This window comes from Triplophysa rosa, linkage group LG10, assembly GCF_024868665.1.
Source record: "Triplophysa rosa linkage group LG10, Trosa_1v2, whole genome shotgun sequence".
Taxonomy (NCBI): Eukaryota; Metazoa; Chordata; class Actinopteri; order Cypriniformes; family Nemacheilidae; genus Triplophysa; species Triplophysa rosa.
The window spans coordinates 4,331,667-4,340,383 of NC_079899.1; the positions used below are offsets into that span (position 1 = coordinate 4,331,667).

At 45.2% G+C, this 8,717-nt stretch overlaps 2 non-coding genes across 2 annotated transcripts; both read right to left on the minus strand.

Moving 5' to 3' along the window:
- Positions 1–4,490: 4,490 nt before the first annotated feature.
- Positions 4,491–4,577, minus strand: trnay-gua (transfer RNA tyrosine (anticodon GUA)). Its single transcript is given in 2 exon segments — positions 4,491–4,526; positions 4,541–4,577. It is a non-coding gene; the product is annotated as a tRNA-Tyr (tRNA).
- A 4,053-nt stretch (positions 4,578–8,630) lies between these two features.
- Positions 8,631–8,717, minus strand: trnay-gua (transfer RNA tyrosine (anticodon GUA)). Its single transcript is given in 2 exon segments — positions 8,631–8,666; positions 8,681–8,717. It is a non-coding gene; the product is annotated as a tRNA-Tyr (tRNA).

Sequence of the window (8,717 nt, forward strand, 5' to 3'; positions counted from 1 at the left end):
GCGGAGGCCCCAGGAGCCCGAAACCTAACAGAAAGTTGCGTCACGTGGCTCTCGACGACATACCGATAGGGCTAGGTCGGGCTATGAAATTAAGTATTTTTTATTATTTTTCAGACGTCTCTCTCCCTCGCATTGATCTCTATGGGCCATGTGACTGTAAAAGGTCAATTTTTAAGACTGTAAACAGCTTTTGTATGACAAACCTACAGCTATGTATCCTAGAAGCACCCCATATTGGTATATTGCACACTTCAGGCTATTAAAATGCTTATTTTGCTTACAAATGCACTTTTCACAGAAATACATCTCTGAACAGCATTTTCAGCAAAATTCTCCTTTATTCTTGTACAGAAACCTCGGGGCTTCGAATGCTGGTTCTTCACACCCTCACGCACCACATATCCGAAGCCCGTACCCCTCGGTGTACGGCAAGTGATCCAAAAAAATTCACAAAAAATATTCCAGAAGAATAAACGGCCCACAACGTCCCCAAAACGTGCTATATAGTACATAACGAGGCCGTACCGACTTCAAACTTTGGGAACCGAATGAGGGGGCGGCGAGCAGCTACAGAATTTGAATCGGGGTCATTAGGCGTCCTCGGGGCCGTTCGGGGGTCTCTGTACGATAGGCACCTTTGAAAATAATAGGACAGGTTGCAGGTGTCATAGGCTCCTGTACCACTTGTGAAGGCCCCAGGAGCCCGAAACTTTACAGAAACCTGCGTCAGTTGGCCCTCGACGACATACCGAGAGGGCTAGGTCGGAATATTAAATTTAATATTTTTTATTATTTTTCATACATCTCTCTCCCTCGCATTGATCTCTATGGGGACTTGTGCCTGCGAAGGCCTCGTGTGGCAGTTGCTTTCCAGGTGGAAATCTGTCTCCGGAAGCGTCTATGGACGCGGAACAAGATATCCCGGCTTGGGAGACCCCCACGGTATACCGTACTGAGTATTAAGACTCTACGACCTTTTGACCCCTGTATTCTAGAGCGTACATTCACAACCTATATGTAGGCTGCTGGTGTCTTTTTGGGCAAAGTGAGAGGTCAACGAGGTCCGAGGAGCGTGGAACCCCAGAACATGACCCAGGGCCCCGTGACGAGACATATACGTGAATTGCTGGTCGATCAGACCATTCTGTACCCCAACCCTAATTGTCCATCAAGAGCTTATGAAAACGGATGGGATAAGTTAAGAGTGTCGGCGGCTCCCGTTCAGACCCCGGGTGCTCGAGGGGCCCCAAACTTTAGATTCTAGTAGTCTGTAGGCCCTTGTTTAACATACCGTGAGGGTGGCTCTCTAGAACCGTGGGAAACGATTTATAGTGCAGTTTGCAAAAGTCTCTCATGCAGGCTTCTTCATTTCGTAGCTTGAAAGACCCTCTTGAATGAGCAAACTGAACAAAATTAAGGTTCAATCTTTTTTCAAGAATAAGATACTTCGAGTTGACCGAGAACCACGGTACTCGATACCCTGGCTTGGGATACCCCACGGTATACTGTGCCGAGTATTAAGACCCTGTGACCTTTTGACCCCTGTATTATAGAGCGTACATTCCCAACCTATATGTAGGCTGCTGGTGTCTTTTTGGGCAAAGTGAGAGGTCAACGAGGTCCGAGGGGCTCCAGAACACTACCCAGGGCCCCGTAACGAGGCATATACGTGAATTGCGGGTCGATCAGACCTTTCCGTCCCATGTGTCCATCATGAGCTTATGAAAAGGAATGGGATAGGTTAAGAGGGGGGGGGCCCAAACTTTATATTCTGGTAGTCTGTTGGCCCCTGTTTCACATACCGAGAGAGTGGCTTACTGGAACCTAGGGAACATTTTCTACTGCTTTTTCTTGTGTGAAAAGTGTTTTGTACATTAGTAGCCTACCGACCGACTGTCAAATAAGTTACGACTGGGACTTACCGGAAACAAAACCACCGGAAGTCCAAGCCGTGACTTTTTTGACAGTAGCCGTTTAGGCTAACGGTGGACAATGCTGTAAACGGTCAATTTGTCATACTGTAAACCCATTTTCTTGTGACAAACCTACAGATATGTATCCTAGAAGCGCCCCATATTGGTATTTTGCACACTTCAGGCTGTCAAAATGCTCATGTGTTATACAAATGCACTTTTCACAGAAATAAATCTCTGACCAGCATTTTCAGCAATATTCTGCTTTAGTTTTGTACAAAAACCTTGGGGCTTCGAATGCTAGTTCGTCACACCCTCTTGCATCACATATTCGAAGCGCATGCCCCTCGCTGTACGGCAAGTGCTTTAAAAAAAATCACAAAAAATATTCCAGAAAAATAAACGGCCCACAACGTCCCCAAAATGTGCAATATATTACATAACGAGGCCGTACCGACTTCAAACTCTGGGAACCGAATGAGGGGGCCGCGAGGAGCTATAGAATTTGAATCTGGGTCATTTGAAAACTCCCTGGCCGTTCGGGGTCATCGTACGATAGCCACCTATGAGAGAAATAGGATATGTTGCAGGTGTCAGAGGCTGCCGTACAAGCCGCGGAGGCCCCAGGAGCCCAAATCATTACAGAAAGTTGCGTCACGTGACTCTCGACGTCATACCGATAGGGCTTGGTCGGGAAGTGAAATTATTATTTTTTCTTATTTTACACACATCTTCCTGCCTCTAGTGGTTCTCTATGGGCCCACAAACCCCCTCGCGCGTTGGCTCGGGTATCCGACGTCTTTCTGACAGAAACCTCCCCTATGCACAAACGAGCAAGGTCACGAAGGATGCCCGGCTCCTCTAGGGGGCGCCACGGCTGTGAGGGAGAGAAAAAAGAAAGAAGGGCGGCGAGTGAGACGTTTTGGCTTCTTTTGGATGTCGCGCCACGCATAGGCAGCAAAGGGCAGCAAACTACCAACTCTAGGCGCTCTGCGGACGCAAGGGTGGCGAGCGAGTTGTTTTGGCATCTTTTGGATGTCGCGCCACACATAGGCAGCAAGGGGCAGCAATCTACCTACTCTAGGCGCTCTGTGTACGCAAGGGTGGCGAGCAAGACGTTTTGGCATCTTTTGGGTGTCGCGCCACGAATAGGCAGCAAGGGGCAGCAAACTAGCAAGTCTAGGTGCGCTGCGGATGTGAGGAAGACTATGGCAGAGTTAGGCGGTAAGGGGGAAGCGAAAGTCTCCTCGTGTATGTGGTGATGAAGATTAGGTGGTGAGGGGATGAATAGGCATTTTGTGGTGCGAGGGTCCAAGCCCGCAGCACTTTGCCACCCCTTGTGGTGTCCGTACGATGCCTCTCCGGGCCCCTAAACTCCGATAAGGGAAAAAAGTCCCAATCATAATAAGAGTGAGCGAGAATTTGGCGTCCAATTCAGGTATACGAGCCCTTCGTCTGCCTAGTTGACCGATGGCAATCTATATGAATGAACAATTGTCCACGATTTACCTAACTTTCCTTGCGGTGGCCATGTAAGCAGACAGATCGGACATTCACCCATCATTGTGAGTTGTACATCATTCATTCCTTTCAAACAGAGCGATGATCCTGGAAATTTTTATACAATTGCCAGGAAACAAGAGCTAAGCGAGTTTGTCAATTATTCAAAAACTAAAAAAAACTATTGGTAGGCTCTATTTAGCTTAATCACGCATAATTGCATGTACGTCCTTATCATCAAACTGCATCTCAAGACGAGAGAATAGCGTTGTCTGCTTAAATGCAGGTTAAAGTTTGAAATTAATCAAAATTAAAATTCATATTATATGTCATATCATATTACAATATATTCTACATAATAATAACCCAAACAATATAGCTTATTTAGCCCTACTTGGCTAAATATAAAAGGAAAGCGGCAATAAAAGCAAACTGCGCTTTTGAGCCACCTATAAACACAGCAAGGGAAATTCCGTCACCTTGACAGCCCTACATTCACGATCAAAAAATCTGCACATGACATTACATTACAGTTCCTTATCACGTGTCTTTATGTGTGAAGGCGCACTGGGGGACAAATCCTGGGACACATTATGCCTTCATTTTCCGAGATCTCTGTATGAAAAGGCTATTAAATAAGAATTAAGTTTTTACTTTTTTTTTGGTCAGTACGTCTACCTCGGGTTGTTTTGCCATGTGCAGTGTAAATGCAGATATCGGATATGTGTCACTTTTAAAAGAAGCTGTAAGCGGGTGGGATATAGTCACAAAAACGGAATTGAGCATAAAGAACTGCGGTGTAAATGCGGCCTTTCTTGCCGAAACTGTTTATGCACCTTCCGAAAGACTGCCTCGATTAAGGCTACACATCGAGCCAGGCACCCCCGGCACACGTGGAGGGCCAGCGACAGACATGCACTCCCTGGTGGTCTAGTGGCTAGGATTCAGCGCTCTCACCGCCGCGGCCTGGGTTTGATTCCTGGTCTGGGAAATTGTTTTTGGACACCCTATGGCGCTTTTCCATGAATCTTTAAACAAACAGGTGTTTGCACGGTCTCCAAGGGTTAAAAAGACAATTCCTTCGAGCCGGATTCGAACCAGCGACCTAAGGATGACCAGAGAGACGCCTACAGTCCTCCGCTCTACCAACTGAGCTATCGAAGGCCTGGTAAACTGCTGCTGCCGACTGAGCTATTTTTGGCGCAGGTCAGAGGACGCCCCATGGCACGCAAAGGAGCTGAGGCACAACGAGCCAGCCACTAGTAGAAACTAGAATCTTCTAATCCGTAGTCAGACACGTTATCCATTGCGCCACTGACCCACCCTCACAGCGCCCTCCGAATTGCCGTGCACACGAAAACAGCACAAGACGAATGTAAATCGACACTCGGCAAAGGCGTACAGAATGCACGCTCACTGCTCATCAAACCCTTCAGAGGATTACTAGCAATTTCAAGGCAGCTGTGGTTGGAGCTAGACTCTGCTGGAGACAGGCTCTCCAGGAACTGTGTTTGCCACCTGTGCCTTACACTGTCTGACAGAAATTCAGCGATGGACCGATTCCGTGTAAGGCCAATCACTTGAGCACCAGGAGGCTCCAGCGTGTGCAAAGCAATGTGAGAAGTGGGATTCGAACCCACGCCTCCAGAGGAGACTGCGACCTGAACGCAGCGCATTTTTTTTATTCAAGCACTAAAGCTTACAGCACCTGACATTCCCAGGCAGTCTCCCATCCAAGTACTGACCAGGCCCGACCCTCCTTGACTTCCGAGATCAGACGAGAGCGGGCGTGCATATTTTTATTATTTATTTAAAATATAACATACATAATATTTACATTAAAAATCACAAAAAAACAAAAAACTGAAAACAAAATCTGACAAAACAAACTAAAATCAGATCTCTTTCTCTGGCAATTTCCACATAAAAGCCTTTAAAACACAATATACTTGTTCTGTAAAAACATGATAAAAGTCATTCAACATTTGTTTCCATTTAAAATACACATACAGTCTTTTCATGTACAATTCTGTTTTCCTTTTCAACACAATCCAGACATCCAACACAATTTTTTCCTTTTTAGCTACAATTCTTCTTTCCCAGATTGCACTTTTCATTAACATTATCCACAGATTTATAAACTTTTTGTTTTCACACTTCTTTTCCCAACCAAACATCACCACTCTATCCCATTCCATTACATTTTCATCCCACTCCTCAGTCAGATCCTTAACCACACATTTGCATTTTTCCAAAAAACCTTCCAGTTCTTTACAATATAAAAACATATGTAAAATCCATTCTTTCTTTTCTTGGCACACTTTACACAAAGCGCTTTGTTCCATTCCAATCTTATTTAAAATAACATCAGCAAAAACCACTCTGTGTCTTATAAAATATTCCAAACCCTCCAACTTTACGTCCACACATTTCCCTCTCATGTTTCTCCATATACACTCTTCTTTTAAATCTTTGAATTTTTCCACCCAGTACTTATTCGTTATCGGCTCTTTAAAAACATCATCTCTAAAAACACAATAAAAACTTTTTACACTACATTCATTAAAATCATGCATTTTTCCTCCCAATTTCACAGTGATGTTTCTTTCTTTTGTCTCTTCTTCCATACTCTCTATTCTCTCAATCCATTCTTTTGGTATTGCGTTCTTAATGACTTCATATTTATTTCTTAATTCTTGTACATTATATTCTTCCTTAGCCTCCTCCATCGTGTCCACAATATATTGTGTTTGTAAAAAACCTTCTTTAAATTCATATAAAACGTCTCTTACTTTTGTTATTCCAACTCCCATCCATTTTTTAAAAAACAGTTCTTTTCCTTGATTTAAAATNGCAGCTTTTCACAGAAATAAATCTCTGACCAGCATTTTCAGCAATATTCTGCTTTAGTTTTGTACAAAAACCTTGGGGCTTCGAATGCTAGTTCGTCACACCCTCTTGCATCACATATTCGAAGCGCATGCCCCTCGCTGTACGGCAAGTGCTTTAAAAAAAATCACAAAAAATATTCCAGAAAAATAAACGGCCCACAACGTCCCCAAAATGTGCAATATATTACATAACGAGGCCGTACCGACTTCAAACTCTGGGAACCGAATGAGGGGGCCGCGAGGAGCTATAGAATTTGAATCTGGGTCATTTGAAAACTCCCTGGCCGTTCCGGGTCATCGTACGATAGCCACCTATGAGAGAAATAGGATATGTTGCAGGTGTCAGAGGCTGCCGTACAAGCCGCGGAGGCCCCAGGAGCCCAAATCATTACAGAAAGTTGCGTCACGTGACTCTCGACGTCATACCGATAGGGCTTGGTCGGGAAGTGAAATTATTATTTTTTCTTATTTTACACACATCTTCCTGCCTCTAGTGGTTCTCTATGGGCCCACAAACCCCCTCGCGCGTTGGCTCGGGTATCCGACGTCTTTCTGACAGAAACCTCCCCTATGCACAAACGAGCAAGGTCACGAAGGATGCCCGGCTCCTCTAGGGGGCGCCACGGCTGTGAGGGAGAGAAAAAAGAAAGAAGGGCGGCGAGTGAGACGTTTTGGCTTCTTTTGGATGTCGCGCCACGCATAGGCAGCAAAGGGCAGCAAACTACCAACTCTAGGCGCTCTGCGGACGCAAGGGTGGCGAGCGAGTTGTTTTGGCATCTTTTGGATGTCGCGCCACACATAGGCAGCAAGGGGCAGCAATCTACCTACTCTAGGCGCTCTGTGTACGCAAGGGTGGCGAGCAAGACGTTTTGGCATCTTTTGGGTGTCGCGCCACGAATAGGCAGCAAGGGGCAGCAAACTAGCAAGTCTAGGTGCGCTGCGGATGTGAGGAAGACTATGGCAGAGTTAGGCGGTAAGGGGGAAGCGAAAGTCTCCTCGTGTATGTGGTGATGAAGATTAGGTGGTGAGGGGATGAATAGGCATTTTGTGGTGCGAGGGTCCAAGCCCGCAGCACTTTGCCACCCCTTGTGGTGTCCGTACGATGCCTCTCCGGGCCCCTAAACTCCGATAAGGGAAAAAAGTCCCAATCATAATAAGAGTGAGCGAGAATTTGGCGTCCAATTCAGGTATACGAGCCCTTCGTCTGCCTAGTTGACCGATGGCAATCTATATGAATGAACAATTGTCCACGATTTACCTAACTTTCCTTGCGGCGGCCATGTAAGCAGACAGATCGGACATTCACCCATCATTGTGAGTTGTACATCATTCATTCCTTTCAAACAGAGCGATGATCCTGGAAATTTTTATACAATTGCCAGGAAACAAGAGCTAAGCGTGTTTGTCAATTATTCAAAAACTAAAAAAAACTATTGGTAGGCTCTATTTAGCTTAATCACGCATAATTGCATGTACGTCCTTATCATCAAACTGCATCTCAAGACGAGAGAATAGCGTTGTCTGCTTAAATGCAGGTTAAAGTTTGAAATTAATCAAAATTAAAATTCATATTATATGTCATATCATATTACAATATATTCTACATAATAATAACCCAAACAATATAGCTTATTTAGCCCTACTTGGCTAAATATAAAAGGAAAGCGGCAATAAAAGCAAACTGCGCTTTTGAGCCACCTATAAACACAGCAAGGGAAATTCCGTCACCTTGACAGCCCTACATTCACGATCAAAAAATCTGCACATGACATTACATTACAGTTCCTTATCACGTGTCTTTATGTGTGAAGGCGCACTGGGGGACAAATCCTGGGACACATTATGCCTTCATTTTCCGAGATCTCTGTATGAAAAGGCTATTAAATAAGAATTAAGTTTTTACTTTTTTTTTGGTCAGTACGTCTACCTCGGGTTGTTTTGCCATGTGCAGTGTAAATGCAGATATCGGATATGTGTCACTTTTAAAAGAAGCTGTAAGCGGGTAGGATATAGTCACAAAAACGGAATTGAGCATAAAGAACTGCGGTGTAAATGCGGCCTTTCTTGCCGAAACTGTTTATGCACCTTCCGAAAGACTGCCTCGATTAAGGCTACACATCGAGCCAGGCACCCCCGGCACACGTGGAGGGCCAGCGACAGACATGCACTCCCTGGTGGTCTAGTGGCTAGGATTCAGCGCTCTCACCGCCGCGGCCTGGGTTTGATTCCTGGTCTGGGAAATTGTTTTTGGACACCCTATGGCGCTTTTCCATGAATCTTTAAACAAACAGGTGTTTGCACGGTCTCCAAGGGTTAAAAAGACAATTCCTTCGAGCCGGATTCGAACCAGCGACCTAAGGATGACCAGAGAGACGCCTACAGTCCTCCGCTCTACCAACTGAGCTATCGAAGG